We start from the raw sequence: 26,348 nt of genomic DNA, 5'->3' as shown, positions 1-26,348 counted from the left end.
CGTAAGGCATTTGATGATCGGCCTTCACTTGAAGACAAGTAAGACACTTGTGCACATACTTAACTATATCCCTTTTCATTCCCGGCCACCAATAGTCTTTCCTTAAATCTCTATACATCTTCGTAGCACCGGGGTGAATCGAATACTTAGACTTGTGAGCTAAGTCAAGGAGCTCACTTCTAACACCACCTTGCAAAGGTACCCAAATTCTCCCATATCTAAGCCTTAAACCACGAGAATCCACTATAAAATCATTAACTTGCCCCTTGATCCTTTCCTTTCTCACGTTCTCGGGCGATAATGCTTCACCTTGTGCATCACGAATATCATCAAATATTTGAGGTGCTATTACCATAGCCAAACTTGTTATCTTAATCGGTTGATGACTCGACTTCCTACTAAGAGCATCCGCCACCACGTTCGCTTTTCCGGGGTGATATAAGATCTCACAATCATAATCTTTCACTAAATCAAGACCCCTCCTTTGCCTATCATTCAAATCCCTTTGATCAAACAAATACTTTAAGTTCTTATGATCGGTATAAATGGAAAACTTAACACCATAAAGATAATGACGCCAAATCTTTAAAGCAAAAACTACGGCCGTCAATTCTAGATCATGTGTGGGATAACGTTTCTCGTGTTCCTTCAATTGTCGGGAAGCGTATGCTATGACCTTCCCATTTTGCATCAATACACACCCTAAGCCTTTCTTAGAAGCATCACAATAAACCGTCATGTTCTCATTTCCTTCCGGTAAAACCAATATAGGAGCTTGAACAAGCTTCTCCTTAAGGAGTTGAAACGCTTGTTCCTGCTTTTCTTCCCATTTCCATGGCACACTTTTCCGAGTCAACTTAGTGAGTGGGGTGGCTATTCTTGAGAAATCTTGTATAAACCGTCGATAATACCCCGCTAAGCCTAGAAAACTCCTAACCTCGGTAGGATTCGTAGGTGGTTCCCATCTCATAATTGCCTCTATTTTAACCGGATCAACACAAATACCCTTCTTGTTAATGACATGACCCAAAAATTGAACTTCACGAAGCCAAAACTCGCACTTAGAGAACTTAGCAAACAATCTTTCTCTTCTTAAAGTCTCTAATACTTGTCTTAGATGTACCGCATGCTCCTCTTCACTCCTTGAATATACCAAAATATCATCAATAAATACAATTACGAACCTATCAAGCATCGGTCGACAAACTCTATTCATCAAATCCATAAATGCGGCCGGTGCATTCGTTAACCCAAACGGCATAACCACAAACTCATAATGACCATACCTCGTTCGAAAAGCCGTTTTAGGGACGTCTTCTTCCCTCACTTTCAATTGATGGTAACCCGACCTTAAATCTATCTTTGAAAAGAAACTTGCACCTTGTAATTGATCAAACAAGTCGTCTATCCTTGGCAACGGATACTTATTCTTAATCGTGACTTTATTCAATTCTCGATAATCAATACACATTCTCATAGTTCCATCCTTCTTTTTCACAAATAAAACCGGAGCTCCCCAAGGTGAGCTACTAGGACGTATAAAACCTTTATCTATCAAATCTTGCAATTGAGTCATCATCTCTCTCATTTCCGATGGGGCTAATCGATATGGAGCTTTGGCAATTGGCGTGGCCCCGGGTATCAAATCTATTCTAAACTCTACCTCACGCTCGGGAGGTACACCGGGCAATTCACTTGGAAACACATCCGGAAACTCGTTAACTATCGGTACATCATCTAAATCAACAATCTTTTTCGAATTATCCACAACATGTGCCAAAAACGCACAACACCCGTGAGACAAAAACCTTTTAGCCTTAGCATACGTGCATATAGGAATAGCACGCTTAGCTCTTTCCCCATAAATCCATATAACCTTCCCACTAGGTGATTGAACTAACACAATTTTCTTACGACACAAAATTATTCCTTCATTGTCGTCTAGCCAATCCATGCCCACTATTACTTGAAATTCCCCCATATGCATGGGTATTAAATCAATGACAAACTTTTCGTCATCCAAAATAATTTCACACCCCTTAATGATACTATACACCATCACAGTCTTATTATCCGCTATTTCAACCTCTAATGGGTGTTCTAACATACTTGGGGTCATATTAAAATGCTTACAAAAAGAATATGATACAAACGACCGCGTAGCACCGGAATCAAACAAAACATGCGCAGGTAAAGAGTTTACAATAAAGGTACCTGACAACACATTTTGGGACTCCTTCGCTTCGAGTGCGGTAATCTGATGAGCTCGGGCCCTTGGTCGGCTATCACTAGTCTTCGGTTCCGTCTTAACCTCTTTCTTAACACTACCACTAGCTAAATCCTTCTTGTATTCCGGACATTCGGCTTGAAAGTGACCTTTCTCAAAACAATAGTAACATTGCTTACCTTTCTTAGGGCATTCGGCGGCCCTATGACCCGGCTTCCCGCAAGAGTAACAATCGGTGGTACCCGCTTTACATTCACCCGTATGATTCTTACCACACCTGGTACACGACTTGGCTTCTTTCCCGCCGCTCTTACCCGACACAAAACCCCCTTTTGACTTGTGCGGGGATTCGAAACCAAACTTACCCTTTTTCGGACTAACATTTTGCATTGCCTTAGAGTCTTGGTCTAACTTTCGCTTGAACGCCGCCTTCTTCCTAAGTTCATGTTCTCTAACAAGTGCTCGATTCATCATCTCGGCTAAAGTCTTATAAGTACTCTTATCGATAAACTCACTTATTTCGGGATTCAACTTTTCATGATAATGGTCCATCATCAACTTGGGACTTGACACGAAGTCCGGACAAAAACGAGACTTATCATTAAACTCGGCATTAAACTCGGTCACCGACTTACTTCCATGCTCTACATTCATAAACTCGGATTTCAACCTACTAACCTCGGCGGGTGGAGCAAATTGGGTCATAAACATTTCACGGAACTTGTCCCATGAGAAACTCGTAGCCACGTCTCGCCCATGAGACTTAACTATAAAATTCCACCACTCATAACCACTACCCTTCATTTGATGAGCCGCATAGATCACCTTTAAATGCTCGGGGCATTCACACAACATGAAAGTCTCTTCAATCTCATCAATCCATCTTTGGCTAACAATAGGGTCAACCTTACCATGAAACTCCGGGGGATGGCAATTTGCAAAGTTCTTATATTCAAAACGGTCATCCTTTCTTTTCGGGGCTTCTACCTCTTCTTGCCTTACTCCACTTCCCCCTTCACCTCTTAAGGTAGGGTTATTAGCAACAAAAGTCTTTAACTTCTCATCTAATTGATCATTGATCAACGTCTTAATCTTCTCTAACAAAGTTGGAGTATAACGTATCAAAGCTTGCCCTATTTGCCCCGAAATGTTATTTGGCATGTTAACTTCTTCCGATTCGTTTTGAGAGTCTTCTATAGACTCCGTGGATGGGGTGCGGACGTACTCATCATCCTCATCTTGACCTCGGTTTGGCGATACAATAGCCATTTCTAAAAATTACATTCAACCATTAGTTCAAATACCGGTAACACCATTATTCATCAAAACCAAACAATCCGAAAGAGTTCCTAACTCGATTCACCATGACCATAGTAGACGTCCATGTGTACTAGAATGAAGTAATAGCAATGGCCTGTTGTTATTACACCATTTCATTACACATCTAGTCTACCACGACATCATGGCTAGCGAGTATCAAACTCCTTACATAAACCAATTCGTAATCTTATTCATTATTCTATGGGTCTTGTCAATGACTCTACCCTATGGAGCATGGCACAACTATACGACTTTAACACTTATGCAAGTCCTAAACCGCTTATCCTTTCGCAACAATGGTTTAAGCCTAGATAATCCCTATCGTGGGTTATCCAAGTCCCTTAAACCACAGCTCTGATACCAACTTTTAACGCCTTGATTCGAGTAAAAAAAATTTTTTTTTTTTTTTTTTTTGAAAAGTTAAGTCACTGGCCGGACAAGGCTTATGCCGCGGCGCGGCAAGCCTTGTCGCGGCGCGACACAACACAGGAAATTTTAGACTCCTTAACCTTGCTTCTGTTCTCAACTTCAGTTATATGCCGCGGCGCGGACCCCTTTGCCGCGGCGCGACATAACCCTAATCCGGGTGCCTGACCTGCAACATTGTACTTAAACCAACTTTTGCACGTTCCATCATTCTCAAACACATTTAAAACAACCAAATTCATACACAAACTTAAGATTCAGTTTCTAACATCGTATACCATCTAATAACAACATTTAGACATCAAACGTGTTTTCATGAAACGAAACCATCATTTGGTCCCAAATTCAATAATGACAAACATGACACTTCAAATACATGGCGTTTGATAAGCGGTAACCATAGAGCGCGATTACAAAAGGGACTTGCAATACCACTTACTCTAATGCCAATGCTCCTCGAGTACTTCACACGGGTTCCTTACCTTCACGATGGACTTTAGTACCTAAAACATAAAACATCATGGGGGTAAGCTTTTACACTTAGTGAGTTATAGGAAAGCAATAAACATAGAACATAAACATAAATCATTTGGGCATAATCGAAACACTTATCCTTCAACCCTTAGGTTGCTTGCATGCTTTCGGATCCGATCATTCATACCATAGACATGACTTACTAGGCCGAACCTAGTAATCATGTCTAAGCTAACCATAGACATACTAAATATGCCTAAGCTATCATCATCTCATACTTAGACACCCAAAGTGTCTAAGCTAACACGAACCATAGGCAAGATTACTAGCAATGTGATAACCTTGCCTAAGCTAAACATCAACCATAGATACAACTATTGAGCTAACCCAATAGTTCTATCTAAGCTACATAACTAGTGCACTTAGTCGTTACCCTCTTGCACGGATGCAATCCGAGAACACTAAGCCACTCTTGACCCGCCCATATTACCCCCTATAAACTCACCTTGTTTAAATGGATTTCCTTGATCACTTGTGACCTCTTTTCCTTGATTAGCACCTATATATGAGCTAATCTCATTAATCACATAACTAAATCAAAATCATAACTTTCTTGGATCATAACATCATTTATACTTACTCATACACTCAACCCCCTAATCACAACATACATACATACACACATACTTTCTAACCTTGAACTCATCTTTTCTAAAACAAGCATGTTACCAATCAAACATCACCTTTTAATCATGTACATTACTAACTCATCACTTTTAGCTTTATCATGCAACTTTTCCTTTAATCCTTTCATTAAACATCAAATGTGCATAGTAATTCAATTTCATTACTAACACCATTAACTTGTCAAATTATCAATTTCTATAATCTACAACAATTACCATAGTTCATACATGAACATCCTTCATCACAATTTCTAGCTAGAACACATAATCATCTCTTTGAGACATTTTAACAAACACTTGGTGTGCATGACTAGAAATCTAACTAGAACATCATCATTCTCACCATAATCATGCCATACATCTATAATGCAAGTTCATACATGTAATTACTTCCAAAATCATCAACAAATCCATTCTAACTCAAACAATTGTGCACAACTCAACAAATAGCAACTTTCTTAAGCATAATCTCATCATTAACATACAATGCAAGCAATAATTAGACACAAAATTCATACCTTGTCTTTTAGAGTTTAAGAATCCTAATTGTGCACAAAGAGAGTGAAATTGGAAGATTAAAGCTTGCTAGAGTGATTAAGGTGTGTTAGATTTCACAAATCTTCAATTGCATGCTCTTAATTTCACAAAATGGTGAATCTCTCCTTCTCCTCTACCCAAGTCGACACACACACAGTAGCAGGAGGATTCTCTGTATTTTTGCACTCATAGTCTAATTTCCAGCTTTTTGATTCTTTTTTATTAAAATAACTTTGGCCTATTGACACTTTCTACCCTCCCCACCACAACTCTAGTTAGGGAAGTCCTTAATCTTAACTTTTCACCCTTAGTCCTTCCTAACTTAACCAATAAACTTAACTTTCATCCATTAACATAAAATGACTTTTACCATTTAATTTCTTAGCAATAATAATTTACATAAAATAATACCTTAAATATTTGGGATGTTACAAGATATACTGATATCATGAAGAAAGTTGAGAATGCTTTTAGTAAGTGGTCAGACGGTACAGAGTACCAGCTGATTGCTGAATGTAATGAATTGTCGGTTTTAATAGAAAAGGAGATTGTTATTATTTATAATTTCATTCGTGATAAGTATCGCCTCAAGTTTCCTGAGCTTGAGTCGATTGTGCGACGCCCAATTGATTATGCACGTGTGGTGAAGAAGATCGGTAATGAAGTGGACTTAACCCTTGTAGATCTTCAAGGCTGTTACTATGGTTATATCTGTTATAGCATCAACTACCAGTGGCAAACCACTTTCTGATGATGTTCTTAAAAAGACAATTGAGGGATGTGATCGAGTTCTTACGCTCAACGAATCAAAGAAGAAGGTTTCCAATTTTTTTGAAAGTAGAATGGGATACATTGCACCCAATCTTTCTGCCATTGTTGGGAGTTCAGTTGCTGCAAAGTTGATGGTGACAGCTGGTGGTTTATCATCTCTAGTAAACGTGTCTCTGTTTCGTGTTGGTTACCTTGAGCAAACAGAGGTTATTCAAACAACGCCTCCTGGTCTAAAGAAGCGTGTGTGTCTGATTTTGGGGGCAAAATCAAGTCTTGCAGCACGTGTAGATTTAGAAAGAGGTGATCCATCGGGGAGAACAGGAAGAAGATATCGTGAAGAAATTTGTAACAAGATTGAAAAGTGGCAAGAGCAACATCCTGCAAAGCAACCCAAACCACTTCCCGTTCCTAAATCCGAACCTAAGAAGAAAAGAGGTGGTCGTCGTGCTCGGAAGATAAAGGAGAGATATGGTATGACGGACATGCCTAAACTGATGAACAGAGTGCCGTTTGGATTAATGCATGAAGATAGCTCATTGGTCGTCGTGCTCGGTTGGTAAGAACAAGCTCGCTGCCAAAGTTGATAAAAAGTTCAAACGTAAGCAGTATAGTTAACCAAGTGATGAAATCGAATACTTAACCAAAGTTGTTATTGATTTCTCTTTTTGTCAACGGTCAGGTTACTCATCCTAATTTCTGCATATGTACTGATATACTACTGCCTACTTTATTATTCGTATATAAGATTCTTAGGTTCTCACTAGCTTATTTAGATACACCAACTTGTAATAATGTTGTAAAATTTTGAATCTACTTATATTCATTTGAACTCTCAGTTTCTTATTTCTTGCTTTTTATTTATTTATTGTTTATTTAGAATTAATTATGGAATAACATGTTGCATTAAACCAAGGGTGCCATATATGGAAGAGTTTGATTAATGTAATATATGATAGTTATTGTGAAGCCTAGCTAGATAACCAGTACCATGTTAATCACAATATAGAGATTAGTTATCGATCATTAGTGATTCTTTACCTCAGAATCTTACAACTGATCAGTCTCTTATCAGTGGTTTTGGTTACAAAACTCCACTTAGTGTTTGGCAATCTCTCATCTCTCAATATAGCACAAGGAAATCTGTCAAAATAAGCTCAAAAATTTAATTCCGCAATTTACTCTGAAAATATTCCAACTTCTGTTGAACAAGCTTTCAAATCAAAAAACTGGAAAAAAAGCAATGGAAGTTGAAATGGAAGCTCTGAATGAATAATAATGACACTTGGAAAAAATGTGTCATACCTCAAGGAAAGAAACCAGTGGGATGTCGATGGGTATTTACGATAAAATATAAACCCGATGGAACTATTGAAAGATACAAAGCACGACTGGTTGCGAAAGGGTACACTCAGACATACGGGATTGATTACTCCGAATCCTTCTCATCAGTTGCAAAGATTGATACCATTAGAGTTCTCTTCTCTATCGCTGCAAATGATGATTAGCCAAATGGGAAGCGCACCATGATACACAAAATGTCAGTGATTGATCAGATTCCCAGTGGATAACCTCCGGAAAGGTAAGATATCAGCTTTTAAGCCTGATGAACCTCAATCTTTATGGTTGACTTAACGGATTAGACGGTTACCTCATAACCATCGATGATATCTGGACGTAATGTGTATCCTCCTAAGCACATTATTTTCTACCGACATCTCGCGATGTTAGGTACTGTGGGAGGCTTGGCTTGACCAATGGCGGGGTAGCCCATATGTTCTCTTGGCACACATGTTCGATTGTTACATCTTTGGTGCTCGGTTCCCACTTGATTCCCGATGCTATTGAAGACTTTTGTTATGATTCAAGATTCTCTACTACATCATTATGGTACGTTATCGAGATTATTTTTGGTGACTATTTTGATTCATATTGATTGCGGTTTGGGAAGTTCAAAGGGGGAATGCAAGTGGGAACCATGGTTATTACTTACTCCAAATCGTGCCCACGCTAGTTGCTTGTTTGGTTTCTTGTTCGGTTGGTTCTACATATATGTTTGAAGATGATATTTTATTGTAGAAGATTATTATCGAGTTTCATTGCTTGAGGACAAGCAAAACTCTAGTGTGGGGTTGTTTGATATCGCGTATTTCATATGCGTTTTCCTTAGCGATATCGGGTACATTTTGGTCCTTTTGGATACGACTTGGAGTTATTTTGGTTAAAGTTGTGAAAGTTTGAGTTCCAAGACTAAGAAGGTTAAATTTGAGGTTATTTGATAGTTTTGGATGATTTTTGATGAAAACGAGTGAAAAGGGTTGGTCCGAATCGAGTTTTGGTGTTTACATTAAGTTTTTCAGCTTCGTTTCAGCATTTTTCACATGGAGCGCCGCTCCAAAAGGTGGCGCGCCTCGCCAATCAACTAGAAATACAGGTCGAGCATGTTCAATAATCAAAGTGTCAGTTTCCAGTTATTCGGCGCGCCGCGCGGTATTATGGCGCGCCGCGCGGCTTGTGACCCGGGTTCAGAATTTCCCATATTTAAAGGCCGAAAAATACCCTAATTTATAATTATCGAATTTGGACGAATTCCAGCAGCTATTTGACGAACTTAGGTATTTTTGGAGATCTTCAAGGTCATTCTAAGGTACCAATCATTCCGGAATCAAGTCTTGATTCGTGTAATCTTCAGGATTCAATCTTTAATTAGTTCTATTCTTTTGTTATCAACAATGAATTTTTCTATGTCTTTGATTGTTATTTTGATTCTAGCCATGATTGTAGGCTAAATACTTTAATGTTTGTCTAGATTGAATATTTGCAAGTGTTTGGATGATACTTTAATGTTTTATTGATTGATGCATGATAATTATGAGTTTTGATTAAGAACCATTCTTGTGGGTGTTAATTATTGTTACTAGGTTGATTAGTGAATCTTGTTTGAACAAAGGGAACCCTGTTTCAATTTAGTGATCTAATTTTCAATTGATTTGTCTTAAACGATTGGGTGCTTACTGGACCAAGGGGGTAAACCGGGTAACATAATTAAACAAAATAGGGGTGAATTGTGTGGAGCGAACGCGTAACCAATTGAATCTTAATCTTATAATTAGCTAGTTACTAAGTCACAAACGAAAGATGGTTTTTGGTGAAAGGGAACCCTAAGCCAATAAGTCCTAGTTTGATGTGTTTGCTAAAAGAGAACTCTGGGTAAACCGACTCTGTAATTGCATGCATTGATTAATAGAACTAGTGCTTAATAACAATTCATCCAACACTGCGAATAGGAGATCTAGGCGAACATTCTTTTATCCATTGAATTCAAATATCTTTACTTTTGTTGAGTCTGCATTTCTTTTTCTATAAACTTAAAAACCAAAAATATTGTCTTTTACTTTCAAAGCTATCTTGATTTGGCTAATCGTTAAATAGCCGAAAAACAAACTATCTCGTACTTTCAATTTTCATAGTTTAACTTAGTCTACTTTAATTAATTGCAAACTTAATTCTCACGTTAATACTGTCCTTGGAACGATACTTGGAATTACCATTTTTATACTATTGCACGATCGGGTACACTGCCCGTTAGTGTGTAGTAATCTTTAAACCACGCATATTTCCAGTGATAAATTATATACTAGATTTCACACATCAAGTTTTTGGCGCCGCTGCCGGGGACAGTTGTGTTGAAAATTAAGTTTGTTTTTAATTGTTCTTAGTTTAGTTTAACTGAATTAGTTTAATTTTAAATTTTTATTGAGTCGGTGCGTTTAATTGGTTTGTTAGCTGTGTTCTTGCAGTTACAGGTAGTGCATGCAACATACGCGTTCTTCAGATTCTCCGATTCTTAAACTATTTGACGAGCCTGAAAGAGAGTTGTTCAAAGCATTAAGTCAGAAGCAAAAGTTAACAGTGGATTCATCACTTTCTTTGAGTGATACTTTTGTTAATTTGGGTAGTTCTGAGACTGTGGTGCCCGAGTCACCACCTGAAATTTTTAACGAAGAAGACTCTTACGCTTCGTCTGATACTACAGAAACTGAAGAAATGGCCGAAGGAGAAGCACCTCGTCCTCAAACCATGGCAGAAAAGTTGAAGGCCACCCGAGGAGGCCAAGGCAATTCGATTACTCAGCCGGATATTAATCAGCCTTTTCAAATCACAGGGCCGATCCTGAGTTTGATTCAATCTGATTGCCGATTCTATGGCAAAGATACTGAGGATGCTAACGAGCATCTTCGTAATTTTAATGATGTTTGTAATCTGTTCAAGCTACATCAGGTTGATGATACTTCAATTAAGACTAGGCTTTTCCCTTGGACTCTTAAGGGAGACGCCAAGAGATGGTTAGATAAGCAACCAGAGGGTACAATTAGATCTTGGGAGACTTTGGAGGATAAGTTTTTGTCGAAGTTTTTCCCTGCTTCTCGAGCTGCTCGACTTCAAGCTGATATCTCTCAATTTAGACAAAAGAGCAGTGAGACGTTGTTTGATGCTTGGGACCGTTTTGCTACTTTGTTACGCTCGTGTCCACAACACGGGTTGAATGATTTACAGAAGGTTCAGATTTTCTACAAAGGTTGTGATATTCCAACGCATCAAAGTATTGATCAAGCTGCAGGTGGTTCATTGATGGATAAGACCGAAGAACAGGCATTAGAGATCATTGAAAAGCAAGCTGCTTATTCTCATGAGTGGCATCAGGATCATGAGTCTTTCCATTCAGCTTCAGTAAAGAGAACAGAGACTACAGGTTCAGGTGCTTATGATGATTTTGGTTCTATCAGTGCTAAGTTGGATTCGTTTGGTAGAAATTTGGAGAAGTTAAATAAAGACATTCATGGGATGAAAGTTGGTTGTGAATACTGTGGTGGTTTACATTTGGGCAAAGATTGTGATGCGGGTTTGACTATGAATCAGAAGGAAGAGATTAACTATATTAGTCAGCAGAATAACAATCAGTTTCAGGGATGTGCTCAGTTTAACAGGAATTTCAACAATCCTTATAATCCGCAAGGTAATCAGGGTTCGAGGTACCAACCGGGATCTAGTGGAGGTTTTCAGCAACAAGCTCCCGGGTATTTTCAGAAATCACAGGCCGAGGAGAAAAAGTCCAACCTTGAGGCTATGCTTGAGAAGTTAGTGATATCTCAGACTCAACTTGTTAACACCGTTAATCAGAACAATGAAAAGAATGACCAGATGTTTCGAAATCAGCAAGCAGCGATTCATAATTTAGAACAGCAAATTGGTCAACTTGCAAGTGAGAGTAGTGAGAGGAAGCCGGGGGAGTTACCGAGCAAGACGGATACTAACCCGAAAAACGGGCATGTTAATGCTATCACCACCCGAAGTGGTTTAGCATATGATCCACCGAGGAAGCCCGACGAGTATGATTTGAGGGTACCGTTATCTAATGATAGTGAGCCGGTTGTTGAAAGTGAACCGGAAGGGGATAAGGAGCCGGAATAGGTGGCTGAAAAAGTTGTTAAGGAACCGGTTACTGTTGCTGCTAAACCGGTAGTTCGAGAGTATCAACCACCGCTTCCATTCCCGAGGAAACAGCGATTGGAGAAGCTAGAGGCCGAAAAGTCCAAGTTCATGGACTTGATTAAAAAAGTTAACATAAATATGCCTTTTATTGATGTTATTGCAGGTATGCCTAAGTATGCGAGGTTTCTCAAAGATTTGGTGACTAACAGGCAAAAGCTGGAGAACGTGTCTTCAGTCAGGTTGAATGCTGCATGCTCAGCGGTAGTTGCAAACAAGCTTCCCGAGAAGCTTGAGGATCCTGGAAGTTTTACCATTCCTTGTTTACTTGGTAATCTAGATTGTATGAGGGCTTTGGCGGATTTGGGGGCTAGCATTAATTTAATGCCATATTCTATTTACTTAAAGCTAGACCCCGGGGAGTTAAAACCCACGCGTATGGCTGTTCAGCTAGCTGACCGCTCTATTAAATTCCCTCGTGGAATCATAGAGAATATGCTAGTTAAGACCGGATCGTTAGTTTTTCCGGCGGATTTCGTGGTTTTAGATATGGAAGTGGATGAAAGGATTCCACTGATTTTGGGTCGGCTATTTTTAAATACTGCTAGGTGTATGATTGATGTGTATGGCCAAAAGTTGACCCTTAGGATAGACGATTTGAGTGCAACATTCTCAATCGACCATGCTCTAAAATACCCTGGCCACACTGATGATACATGTTATTTTCTTAACACTGTGATTGTCCAGTCTGAGTTTTTGCAGGAATTCCCAGAGTTACAGGGTTCAGGAGAATGCTCATTGGTTGAGATTGATGAAGAGTTGCAGGTTGAGGAGGTGGATCTTTTAACCACCTTGATGGAAAACGGCTATGAGCCGACTGAAGAGGAGTTCAAAGAACTCGAACGCGATACAAATTACCGGAGCAAGTCTTCAATTGAAGAACCTCCAGAGCTTGAATTGAAGCCACTTCCAGATCATTTGGAATACGCTTACTTGCATGAGGAATCTAAGCTTCCGGTAATTATTTCTTCTTCTCTTTCAGCAGGTCAGAAAACTGAGCTTATTACCATGCTAAAGTACCATAAACCGGCCATTGCATGGAAGATTCACGACATTAAGGGTATTAGTCCCTCCTATTGCACCCACAAAATCCTAATGGAAGATAACTCCAAACCTGTGGTGCAACGCCAAAGGAGGTTGAACCCGCACATGCAAGATGTCGTGAAGAAAGAGATCATTAAGCTCCTTGATGCAGGTCTGATTTACCCGATTTCTGATAGTCCATGGATTAGCCCGGTACACTGTGTACCTAAGAAAGGTGGTATGACTCTTACCACCAATGATAAAAATGAGTTAATATCCACTCGGACTGTCACGGGGTGGCGTGTTTGTATCGACTACCGTAAGTTGAACGACGCTACGCGTAAAGACCACTTCCCGTTACCTTTCATGGATCAATTGCTAGAGAGGTTAGCGGGAAACAGCTTCTATTGCTTTCTCGATGGTTTCTCGGGCTATTTTCAAATTCCTATCTCGCCCGAGGACCAAGAGAAGACCACTTTCACGTGCCCGTATGGCACGTTTTCATATCGACGCATGCCCTTTGGCCTTTGCAATGCTCCGGCCACTTTTCAAAGGTGCATGATGGCCATATTCCATGACATGATAGAAGATTGCATGGAGGTGTTCATGGATGACTTCTCGGTCTTCGGTGACACTTTCGATTCATGCCTTCTTAATTTAGAACGGATGTTGGTCAGGTGCGAAAAATCCAATCTTGTGCTCAACTGGGAGAAGTGCCATTTCATGGTTCAAGGGGGCATAGTTCTCGGGCACAAGATTTCTAAGAACGGTATAGAGGTGGATCCCGCAAAGGTTACCGCTATTAAGAACCTTCCACCTCCCACCGATGTTAAGGGTGTTAGGAGTTTTCTCGGGAATGCCGGTTTCTACCGGCGATTCATTAAAGATTTCTCTAAAATTGCAAACCCGATGAATAAACTCCTTGAAAAGGACACCCCATGGAACTTCTCCGACGAGTGCCAAAAGGCATTCGAGCTTTTGAAGGAGAAACTCATCGATGCACCAATCATAATTGCTCTGAATTGGTCCTTACCGTTCGAGCTTATGTGCGATGCATCTGATTTCGCTGTTGGCTCAGTTTTGGGTCAAAGGGTCGAGAAGCATTTCCGACCCATCTATTATGCAAGCAAGACCTTGCAAGGAGCGCAATTGAATTACACTACCACTGAAAAAGAGCTCCTTGCGGTGGTCTTTTCGTTTGATAAGTTCCGGTCCTACTTAGTCTTGTCTAAGACTATTGTTTTTACGGACCATTCTGCTCTAAAGTACCTTTTTGCTAAACCGGATGCAAAACCACGACTTCTTAGATGGATCTTGCTTTTGCAAGAATTTGATGTTGAGATCCGGGACAAAAAGGGTGCTGAAAATTTAGCGGCCGATCACCTTTCACGTCTTGAGAACCCCTCCCGTGAGGTTCTCGATGAGACTACCATTCGTGATGATTTTCCCGACGAATATCTAATGAGAATGGACAAGGTTGACGAGCCGTGGTATGTGGACATCGCTAATTATCTAGTTGGGAGATTCTTAGAAAAAGGGTGGTCACATCAAAAGAGGAAGAAATTCTTCAGTGACCTTAAGTACTATTTCTGGGAGGATCCCTATCTTTTTCGTTGTTGTCCCGATGGGGTTATCCGCCGGTGTGTTTCCGGTGATGAGTGTATGCGAATTTTAACCGAGTGCCATAGTGGGCCTACCGGTGGGCATTTTGGACCCCAAATTACGGGGCGTAAAGTCTATGATGCCGGCTTTTATTGGCCGACAATCTTCAAGGATGCCCACCTGGTTTGTAAGTCTTGTGATTCTTGCCAAAGGGCCGGTAAAGTCACCAAACGTGATGAGATGCCTCAACAAAGCATCCAAGTTTGCGAAGTATTTGACGTTTGGGGAATTGACTTTATGGGGCCATTTCCAAAATCTCAGAATTATAGTTACATACTCGTTGCCATTGACTACGTGTCTAAATGGGCCGAAGCGCAAGCTTTACCCACAAATGATGCACGAGTTGTGATTTCGTTCCTTAAGCGTTTATTCTCTCGATTTGGAACTCCTAAAGCTTTAATTAGCGATAGGGGTACTCATTTTTGTAACGCCCAAATGGAGAAGGTATTGAAGCGATATGGAGTTCTCCATAAAGTTTCTACTTCATACCATCCCCAAACGAGCGGACAAGTTGAGAACACAAATCGAGCTCTTAAAAGTATTCTTGAGAAAACTGTGGGTTCGAATCCGAAGGAGTGGGCGAATAAGCTCGATGAAGCTTTGTGGGCGTTTAGAACCGCCTACAAAACGCCAATTGGTACCACTCCTTATCGGTTGGTTTATGGGAAAGCGTGCCATCTCCCATTGGAGATTGAGCACAAGGCTATGTGGGCACTTAAACAGTGCAATTTAGATTTGAAGGAAGCCGGACGCCTAAGGGTGGGGCAATTGAACGAGCTTGGTGAATTACGCCTTGATGCGTACGAGAATTCATTGATCTATAAAGAAAAGACCAAGCAATGGCATGATAGGAAGTTAAAGGGTCCAAAAGAGTTTAATGAAGGCAACCGAGTGCTTTTGTTTAACTCTAGATTAAAGCTTTTACCGGGAAAACTCAAGTCCCGGTGGACAGGACCATTTGAGGTTGTTAAGGTTTACCCATACGGTACGATCGAGTTGAAAAATGCGAATGGTATTACCTTTAAGGTTAACGGACATCGTGTGAAGAAGTATTTTGAGGGTCCGTTAGAGATTGATGATGAGGTTCACATTGAACCCGAACCCAACGCCACTTGAAGTTGGGGACGAGTCGTGTGAACGACTCGTTAAATAAGGTTCACATTGTTGTAGAGTTTGTTTATTTTCGAGCTTGTTTGATAATATGTGCAATATGATCATGCTTGAATTTTTATTGGGGTTAGTTTGGTGATTTTATGGTGCGAAAATTGGGTTTTGAGGCTTAAAAACACGAGATTTAGGAGTACCAGTAAGTGGAGCGCCGCTCCATTTAAGGGCGCGCCGCGCCATTGTGTGGTACCTGATGTACCAGATATGGGAAAAAGCTCGACATCGTTTTTTAGTTATTTGGAGCGCCGCGCGAGCATTCGGCGCGCCGCGCGGGATCTTTTGCTCGCCGCGCGATAGTTTGGAGCGCCGCGCCATATCTGTCGGTCAGCTGTTTTGGGCTTTTAATTAACACCAAACCCGATTTTTCACAACCACACAATTTAGAAACGGGTACCAGCTGTCTTTTATACCATATTACTTCAATTATTTTCATTCTTCCACATCTTTAACACCTACAAACATCCTTTGATCTTCAAAACCCTAAATCTTAAAAGTTTAATTTCTTGTTTCAAGTAACCTTAATCTTTCAAGAATGGCACCCAAGAAGGTCCGAATTTGTTCTTTTCTTTACTAATTTCATCTTATTATATGTAAATTGCGTGTTTAATTCTTAATTATCATGATGAATTAGTGTGGGGGTTGCTTTAATTTGGGTTATATGATTCAATTAGTCATGGGTTTTTGTTAGATAATGTTTATATGCTTTGATTTTATGCTAAAGTTGGTGTTTATGGAAGTTTAACATGAACCTAGGGTTTGTAGGGTTAAGAGTCCGAATTTGGTAAATAAAAAGGGGTTAATTGCTTGAAGGTGTGTTGTTCTTTGAATTGTTCATGTGTTTTTGAACTAGTGTGGGGTAGTGTCCATATGGGCGGGTCAATTTGTTTTGAATGACTTGTGCTACATTGTTCCAATTATGTGATATGCCATGCTAGTGATGATTAAACATATGATTTAGAATTTTGATGAGGATTTTGTTAATGGTTGTTGAATTTGATAAAGGTTGTTAACATGATGAAGTTGATTGGATTTTTGGAATTTAAAAGAGTTATAAGTAATCATGTTGGTCGTGTTTTGGTTATGTTGTTTGATGAATAAGGTTATGAGTTATTTGTTTTAATGGATAATGTGATTTGGTTGAGAGTTAGTTTTTGAAAAGTTTTCACAAGAGTTATTGGTTTAATTGGTGATTGCTCTTCAAAGTGATTTAACATGAAGCAAGGATTGAATGAAAAGGTGTTTAGAGCTTATAATTATGACTAACACTAACTTTTGAGTTTTGTGTTTGTTTTCTTATTTGTTTCATGAATGTAGAGAACAAGAGGTAACCAACCACAACAACCACCGAACAATCCAGAATTGTGGTTGACTCAAATTGCCAATGATGAGGATTTGGAACAAAGGTTCACCACTAATCTTGCTCGTCCGATCGAGCAAACTTACTACTTGGATTGGTCACACCTTAGAAATGAGAATATTCATGCTTATCGACGATTGAGGGGTGACTTATGGGTTGTTTATAATGGTATTGAGTTGAGACCGTATGAGCGATTGTTTGAAATTAACGAATACGTTTATAAGCAGTTAACTGTTGAGTTCTTTTCGACCGTGAGTTGTCGCCCCAGACTTGCTCCTCGCGAGTTGGACTTTTTGACATTCAGACTTGGTGGGATGGACCGTCGAATGAGTAAAGTTGGTTTGGCTCGGGCATTGGGTTTGTACCCCGAGTTAGATGATGATATCGACTTACAGTATCATTTGATGGGTTGTACTAGATTCGGTGAAGAAGCTTTTAGTGAAAGTGAGTATTGGCCAACGGTTATTAATCCAGGGGTTAGAGCGTTTAGTTCTAGTAGGAGCATTCAGTCAAATCTTCGACGTCCGAAGGACCGGATTCTTTTTAAAATGATTGCTACTATGTTCATGGCCCGGAGAAATGCAAATAAAATTCAGCGGAGGGATCTTTGGATCCTTCAAAAGATTAAAGCAAGGGAGGCAATTGATGTGCCTTGTATGTTGGGGGCCTGGTTTCAGGAAATTGGTGAGGATAATCGTACCGAGCGCCCGTTGTTAGGAGGCCATTTAGTGACGCGGTTGGATGAGGCATTATCGGTGCCTACTGATAGGTGTACTGTTGCAGGGACTGAAGCTATGGTAACAAATATTTTGTTTTTCGCTAAAGCCAAATTTATTAGGCGAGGCACGAATGGATGGGTTTTGGTAGAGGAGGAAGAGCAACAACCGGGTGAAGGTCAGCAGGGTCAAGGTCAGCAAGGTCTAGGTAGAGGACGTGGTGCCGGGGGGTCCACGTATGAAGCGGGCAGTTCTAGTGCTAATGTTCGGGGAGCATGGGCTCCTGATGAGGAGGCGTTTAATGGGTTGGTTAATAGTGTCGACGGGCTGCATCTCGAGTTCCAAGATAGTCGTTCATTTTATAATGCTCAGGTTGAGCATAATCAGCGTATGTATGATGAGCAGCGCCGTCACAATCAGGAGTTGATGACTTGGCATCAAGATAACTACGGGTCGCTTAACACTAGTTTGGGTCAGGTTCGCAATGAGGTTGGTAATTTGGGCGAACGGGTTAGCAGGATAGAGTATGATGTTCGAGGGATTCGGGCCCACAATCAGTGGGAAATTCATCAGAGGCAGCTCCAACGGCAGATGCGTCATATGCCGGATGCGTACATTCCGACGCAAACCACCATTCCGGACTACACAGCCGTGACTCCTCCGAGACCGGATCCATCTTACGACCCGTATCAAGCATGCCAAGATACTTATGGCGTGAAATGGGACCCGATGAGAGATTTTTGGCCGGGAAGTAATTGATGTGTTGCACGTATTATTGTTGTTGTATTTGTTTAAACTTATTCCGTTTCGATTGGGTTGTACTTGAATATTTTTATTTTTCGTACTTTGTACTCTGAAACTTTATTAGGGGCAAGGCGTTTCGGTACCGGGTGGTACCACCTTGCCCAGTTATGCAGTTTGTGTGTTTTCTTTTTCATAGGTTGTTGGTGAAACAGTTTTTCAAGTCTGGCATTAAGTTCAGCAAAACCACTTGAGTGATGATATTGGTGTGAGAATCGGGAATGGACGATGTTCTTATGCTGGCAGTCAGTTCAGCGCCATCTGTCACTGTCATTCCACGATCAGTGTTAAGCTCGATAAGTTTTTATTTTTCTTACCCTTTTGATTTTAATCCATTTTTGATCTCAAGTAATGGGGACATTACTTGATCTCAAGTGTGGGGTGGGGGATGTAAAATCTCTCGGGTTGGTTATTAATAGAATCATCATAATTTTGGCTTTGATATCTAAAAGACTTGACGTTTCACGGGGTTTTGGTCGTAAAAAAAAATTGAAAAATTTAGGGGAAAATAAAAAAAAATGAAAAAATTAGTTAGTGAAAAAAGAAAAAAAAAATATAAAAGTAGTTAAAAATTCGACCAAAACCCTTGTTTTAAGTATGGCTTGGTATTTTTAATTCATGATGTTTAAAGAAGCCAAAGTTGTTCCACATGTTCATTACCATTGAACATGAAATCCTACGAGTTCGGGGAACTCAATAGTAGGTCACCTGTACCAAAACGGGTGTAAACCGTGAGAGAGCGGTGATTGCATAGCGTGATTGTGACCGAATCACGTGCCAGATCAAAAACTTTTGGTTACTTGGTATAGCATACTTCCGAAACTATATCATTTTATTATTACATTATCTAATGGTGAAGAGGAACCTTGAGCTTCACCAGTGCTGTCCTTTTTAGGAGCAATAGCTACGTGCTTGTGTTTGCTTAGACAACACAACCCATAGCCAAAAGCTATGGAACCCGAAGGTTTTCGGAATTTTCAAAACCGGTGTCAATTGAAACAGATTGGCACTTCCGAGTGACTCAGATCCACTCATTAAGGAAGTAAAGTCTTCCGACCGTCCTACTTGGTACGTATACCTCTAAAGGCGTACCATTTCATTACCCATCATTTCACGATGAGGTACTTTAGAGGAAACACGTTCATTATTTTGAATGTGAAATCCTACATGAACAGTCAGTTCATACGTAGGTCACTTGTACAAAAACGGGTGTCAACCGTATGAACGGTGATTGGATCGTGTGGTCGAGGCCGGGCCATACGCTAGATCAAAAACTTATACAGGGCGATCCTCATTGTTTCTCCTAACAAGGACAATGTTGCGTCCGACCACCTTTATTAACCACACATGATGTATCTATTCCGTCCTTAAGGGAGTCAAGTCTCTCGAACGACACACTTGCTGATTCATTTCAGAAGTTGTAGTCCAGACCAGTTGTAGGGTGACGAAAAATCTTGAAAAGTCATTGCTAAAATCGACTGGAAATCTACCAGGCCTCAACATCAAACAGGGAAACTGGTAGTCGAAGCTTATCTCAATGAGGGAGATTTGCTAGCCAAATGGGAAGCGCACCATTATACACAAAATGTCAGTGATTGATCAGATTCCCAGTGGATAACCTCCGGAAAGGTAAGATATCAGCTTTTAAGCCTGATGAACCTCAATCTTTATGGTTGACTTAACGGATTAGATGGTTACCTCATAACCATCGATGATATCTGGACGTAATGTGTATCCTCCTAAGCACATTATTTTCTACCGACATCTCGCGATGTTAGGTACTGTGGGAGGCTTGGCTTGACCAATGGCGGGGTAGCCCGTATGTTCTCTTGGGACACATGTTCGATTGTTACATCTTTGGTGCTCGGTTCCCACTTGATTCCCGATGCTATTGAATACTTTTGTTATGATTCAAGATTCTCTACTACATCATTATGGTACGTTATCGAGATTATTTTTGGTGACTATTTTGATTCATATTGATTGCGGTTTGGGAAGTTCAAAGGGGGAATGCAAGTGGGAACCATGGTTATTACTTACTCCAAATCGTGCCCACGCTAGTTGCTTGTTTGGTTTCTTGTTCGGTTGGTTCTACATATATGTTTGAAGATGATATTTTATTGTAGAAGATTATTATCGAGTTTCATTGCTTGAGGACAAACAAAACTCTAGTGTGGGGTTGTTTGATATCGCGTATTTCATATGCGTTTTCCTTAGCGATATCGGGTACATTTTGGTCCTTTTGGATACGATTTGGAGTTATTTTGGTTAAAGTTGTGAAAGTTTGAGTTCCAAGACTAAGAAGGTTAAATTTGAGGTTATTTGATAGTTTTGGATGATTTTTGATGAAAACGAGTGAAAAGGGTTGGTCCGAATCGAGTTTTGGTGTTTACATTAAGTTTTTCAGCTTCGTTTCAGCATTTTTCACATGGAGCGCCGCTCCAAAAGGTGGCGCGCCGCGCCAATCAACTAGAAATACAGGTCGAGCATGTTCAATAATCAAAGTGTCAGTTTCCAGTTATTCGGCGGTATTATGGCGCGCCGCGCGGCTTGTGACCCGGGTTCAGAATTTCCCATATTTAAAGGCCGAAAAATACCCTAATTTATAATTATCGAATTTGGACGAATTCCAGCAGCTATTTGACGAACTTAGGTGATTTTTGGAGATCTTCAAGGTCATTCTAAGGTACCAATCATTCCGGAATCAAGTCTTGATTCGTGTAATCTTCAGGATTCAATCTTTAATTAGTTCTATTCTTTTGTTATCAACAATGAATTTTTCTATGTCTTTGATTGTTATTTTGATTCTAGCCATGATTGTAGGCTAAATACTTTAATGTTTGTCTAGATTGAATATTTGCAAGTGTTTGGATGATACTTTAATGTTTTATTGATTGATGCATGATAATTATGAGTTTTGATTAAGAACCATTCTTGTGGGTGTTAATTATTGTTACTAGGTTGATTAGTGAATCTTGTTTGAACAAAGGGAACCCTGTTTCAATTTAGTGATCTAATTTCCAATTGATTTGTCTTAACCGATTGGGTGCTTACTGGACCAAGGGGGTAAACCGGGTAACATAATTAAACAAAATAGGGGTGAATTGTGTGGAGCGAACGCGTAACCAATTGAATCTTAATCTTATAATTAGCTAGTTACTAAGTCACAAACGAAAGATGGTTTTTGGTGAAAGGGAACCCTAAGCCAATAAGTCCTAGTTTGATGTGTTTGCTAAAAGAGAACTCTGGGTAAACCGACTCTGTAATTGCATGCATTGATTAATAGAACTAGTGCTTAATAACAATTCATCCAACACTGCGAATAGGAGATCTAGGCGAACATTCTTTTATCCATTGAATTCAAATATCTTTACTTTTTTTGAGTCTGCATTTCTTTTTCTATAAACTTAAAAACCAAAAATATTGTCTTTTACTTTCAAAGCTATCTTGATTTGGCTAATCGTTAAATAGCCGAAAAACAAACTATCTCGTACTTTCAATTTTCATAGTTTAACTTAGTCTACTTTAATTAATTGCAAACTTAATTCTCACGTTAATACTGTCCTTGGAACGATACTTGGAATTACCATTTTTATACTATTGCACGATCGGGTACACTGCCCGTTAGTGTGTAGTAATCTTTAAACCAGGCATATTTCCAGTGATAAATTATATACTAGATTTCACACATCAGGCATCTTGAAGCACAAGTTTATACGGATGCAAGTTGGGCTGGAGAAAAAGGAGATAGACGATCAACTTCAGGGTTCTTCACAATAGTTGGAGGAAACTTAGTCGCGTGGAAGAGTAAGAAATAAAAGGTCGTTTCCTTATCAAGTGTTGAATCAGAATTTAGAGGAATCGCAAAGGGAGTGGTGGAAGCTTTATGGATTCGAAAACTCTTGGCATAAATAGGATTCCCTCTAAAAGAAGCTATTCAGATCCTCTGCGATAATGAAGCAGCAATCGCAATCTCAGAAAATCCAGTTCAACATGATCGAACAAAACATGTTGAAGTGGATAGACACTTTATCAGAGAAAAATTAGATGATGAAATCATTTCTTTACCATCAATCAGATCAGAAGACCAGCTAGCCGACATTCTCACCAAGTCAGTCAACGGAAGACTCTTCAGCGAAGTTCTTGGCAAGTTGAACATTGGAAACCTCACTATTCAACTTGAGGGGGAGTGCTAAAATACTACAAAAAAGAAGTTGACTTTTGGGATCAGAAAAGCTGACTTTTCATCCTTTCCCTTTTTCAGATAAATAACCAGATCAACACCAACGGATATAACCTCCTGCACAATAACATATACTTTCCATATATGTAAAAGGGGGTTCCAAAGTGAATTGGATCCTAACCCTAATTAGAATTAGCTGTTACATATTGTGTTTATATAAACACACCATTGTATCAAATATTAATTCAAGTGAAATAAAGAATATCACTGATCAATATCGATTCATTAAACAAATTCTGTTCATAATTATATAAAACTAACATGCACAACATAAACTTATAATGTACTCCGAGCTTTGCGGTTGGCAGGTTTTGACTTTCATGATGGCAACTCTCATGCTTTATAGAAAGAAATTTTCTATGGAAACCAAGGCCTTAGGTATGGTGCATAACCAGTTCCCATCAAATTGTTATCCGAAATGATATCAAAACCTTCTTAATTGCAACAAAAAAAAAAAAAAAAAAAAAAAAAAAAAAAACTTCTTAATTGAGTTACTTGCAATATATGTAAGAGAGATATGCAGATGCATAATGGCCTCCAAAAGAAGGCACTCCATTGGATGGTGTTATATTAAGAATGACGCGTGTCTGGTGGTGTTTATGAATAGGGCAACAAAGTTGTCCAAGGAACGACACCTATTTTTCAAGTTTTTTGCACAATACCTTTTGTATCGGCCTCTATTGTTCATTTGTTGATTATAAACTGTAATACACATCAAACACTACCTTTTGTAACGAAATGCTATTTGTTGTATATAATGTAAACATGTATTAGTACCAATAATCTTATCAGGAAACATTAAAACATCTTCGCCGCAACACACGTGCCACCTCCTCCCTTGTTTATTTCTGAAATTCTTTTAGTTCAGAGTGTCAAAATTAAAATAACTTACGATAAGGTCACTTACGATAAGGTCAGAATTAAATACCTAATGAAGCTAAACCTAAGTCACTGTGCAGTATACAATGAAGAAAACTCGTGCAAAGAAGAAAGTTGGAGGGTGTAAGCCAAGTGTGATTAGCATTGAGTCTGACATTGATAGTGATGATGATGATTCTTATGAGGTGGCTTCTTTATCAGCTATGATAGGGCTGAAAGGATACTTGCTAGAGATGAGATGAGAGCAAAGTTTGCAAAACAGAGTACAGACTCAAGCAAAAGCTGCTAGTAAAAGGAAACTACGTCCTGATGAAGAAGTAGTTGATGATTTGGTTAAAGAAGCTGCTGCTGCTGAGGGTATGTCTGTTGAAACCTACTTGAGAATGTTGAAAGAAAAGGAATTAAATTCTAAATCTGAGAGATTTGTGCTGCAACAACTAGAAGAAGAAAGAGAGTTGGCAGAAAAGTTAAATGAAAGGTTTTCATACAGGGGTTTTAAAGATAATACCATTGCTAAGTGTATGCTGAGAAGAAATAATGATGGGGTGATTAGTATTGAGATGACTTTAAATGATCAAAGCAAAAGATTAATTGACTTGGATCAGTTGTTTATTTTAGGTTTCTTTGAATGGAAAAGCATTGCAAGGAGTATGAAGAGATTGCAAGAGTGGGATCTTAAACCTGAAGTTCTTAGATAGATTCACATGTTGGTACATGTTTCTTTTGAGCTGGGAATGATTGAAGAAGAGGAATACAAGGTATACTGCAGAGCTCATTCAGAAGAAGAAACAACGAAGATTAATGGAGTTAATCTGATTTTTGAGAATGAAAAAGATCCAGTTTTTCAAGTGCCAAGACATTTAGGGTTTAAAGAAAATGAGTATGTATCTGATCCTAAATGGTTAATGTATAGGGACAGATAGGATACTGAATGCTTGATGAAAGTTAGTAAGCTCAAGGATACAAAGCTAAGCCATCCGATTGCACTTCTTAAGAAGTGTGAAACTGAACAGAGTCTGCCATTCAGAAAAAAAATTGGTAGAATTTTTGTTTTTACATTTGACTGAGATTGAAGGTGATTTTAGTCTGAGGTTCAAAAGTGATGAAATCAAAGATGAACATGCTAAACTTCAGAAGAAAAGGTCTACAGCTGAAACAGGATCTTCAAGTCAAAGAAAGGATGGAGGGAATAAAAGAAAGACAAAATGGTTCTAAATAACTGAGTATGTGAGATTTATTTTACAGTTCAATTCATTTAAATATATATATATATATATATATATATATATATATATATATATATATATATATATATATATATTGTGTGTGTGTGTTTTGACATCATCAGTTAGGGGAGATTGTTAGGAAATATGTAAATATGATGAGTCAAAGAAGTCTTAGCTAAAGTATTTTGAAGTATGTAAAATTAGAGTGTGGAAAATGGAAAATTGAGGAACATAGACTCTGCTCAATGATAACACAGATTCTACTGATGCTGATAAGTGGGTGAAGACTAAATCAAATACGCGTGAAATCCTTGAAGATAAGAATGAAGAGATTTCATTTAAGCGAATATCTCTGATTTCTAGGAGAAGATTATGAAAAGATTTGATATTATCTAGTTTCCTTATATTACGGATAGTTTGTTATGGAATAGATTTTTGAAGATTTGAGAAACGTGTTTCATCAAATCTATAAATAGGGAACTTGTAATTCATTTCAATTTGCCAATTCAATAAAAATAATCTTCTCTGTTTGTTCATTCTTTATCTGTGTTTATTTCATTGAAAAGATCAATTGATTCTGCACTTTATAACTTGTTAATATCCTTTATTATCATAGTTATTCTGTTCAATTGATCTCTAAAAGTTCTAGGTTGCTTAATTGTGGACCAACAGAAAATTGCGTGTATCAGTTGGTTGGAACAAACTTGCTGCCGAAGTTGATAAAAAGTTCAAACGTAAGCAGTATAGTTAACCAAGTGATGAAATTGAATACTTAACAAAGTTATTATTGATGATTTCTCTTTTTGTCAAGGGTCAGGTCACTCATCCAAATTTCTGCATATTGACTGATATACTCTGCCTACTTTGTTATTCCTATATAAGATTTAATTAGGTTCTCATGTTCTCATTAGCTTATTTAGATACTGCAACTTGAAAAAATGGTGTTGAATTTTGACATGTAATAAATGTTAGCCGATATATATTCAGGGCCTACGAGCCCATTAGATTATTCTTGTATTTATTATGGGTCTGCGTGCCAACCTAGCCCTAGGATCTCTATCTATATATGCAGTGTATTGTACGAGATTATGAATCAATCAATCAATAACAATTACGCGTTAACATGGTATCACGCCAGGACATCACCCCTAAACTATCGATCCCTAAACCCTAACACATCGACTGCCCTTTTTTTTTTCTTTGCGGCTATCTTCAGCAACTTTTATTTTTTTCTTTTCTCCATCATCTTCAACACAACTCTCAACCCTTTTCATCTCTACCTTTCA

The 26,348-nt window shown here is 39.0% G+C and overlaps 1 pseudogene; it reads left to right on the top strand.

Moving 5' to 3' along the window:
* Nucleotides 1-7,056, top strand: part of LOC139902469 (U4/U6 small nuclear ribonucleoprotein Prp31 homolog) — a 133,874-nt pseudogene extending 126,818 nt beyond the window's left edge.
* Nucleotides 7,057-26,348: the final 19,292 nt, after the last annotated feature.

The sequence above is a fragment of the Rutidosis leptorrhynchoides genome, chromosome 3, assembly GCF_046630445.1.
Source record: "Rutidosis leptorrhynchoides isolate AG116_Rl617_1_P2 chromosome 3, CSIRO_AGI_Rlap_v1, whole genome shotgun sequence".
Lineage (NCBI taxonomy): Eukaryota > Viridiplantae > Streptophyta > Magnoliopsida > Asterales > Asteraceae > Rutidosis > Rutidosis leptorrhynchoides.
The sequence above is the reverse complement of the archived record's forward strand: the minus strand, read 5'-3'. Positions and strand labels throughout refer to the sequence as shown.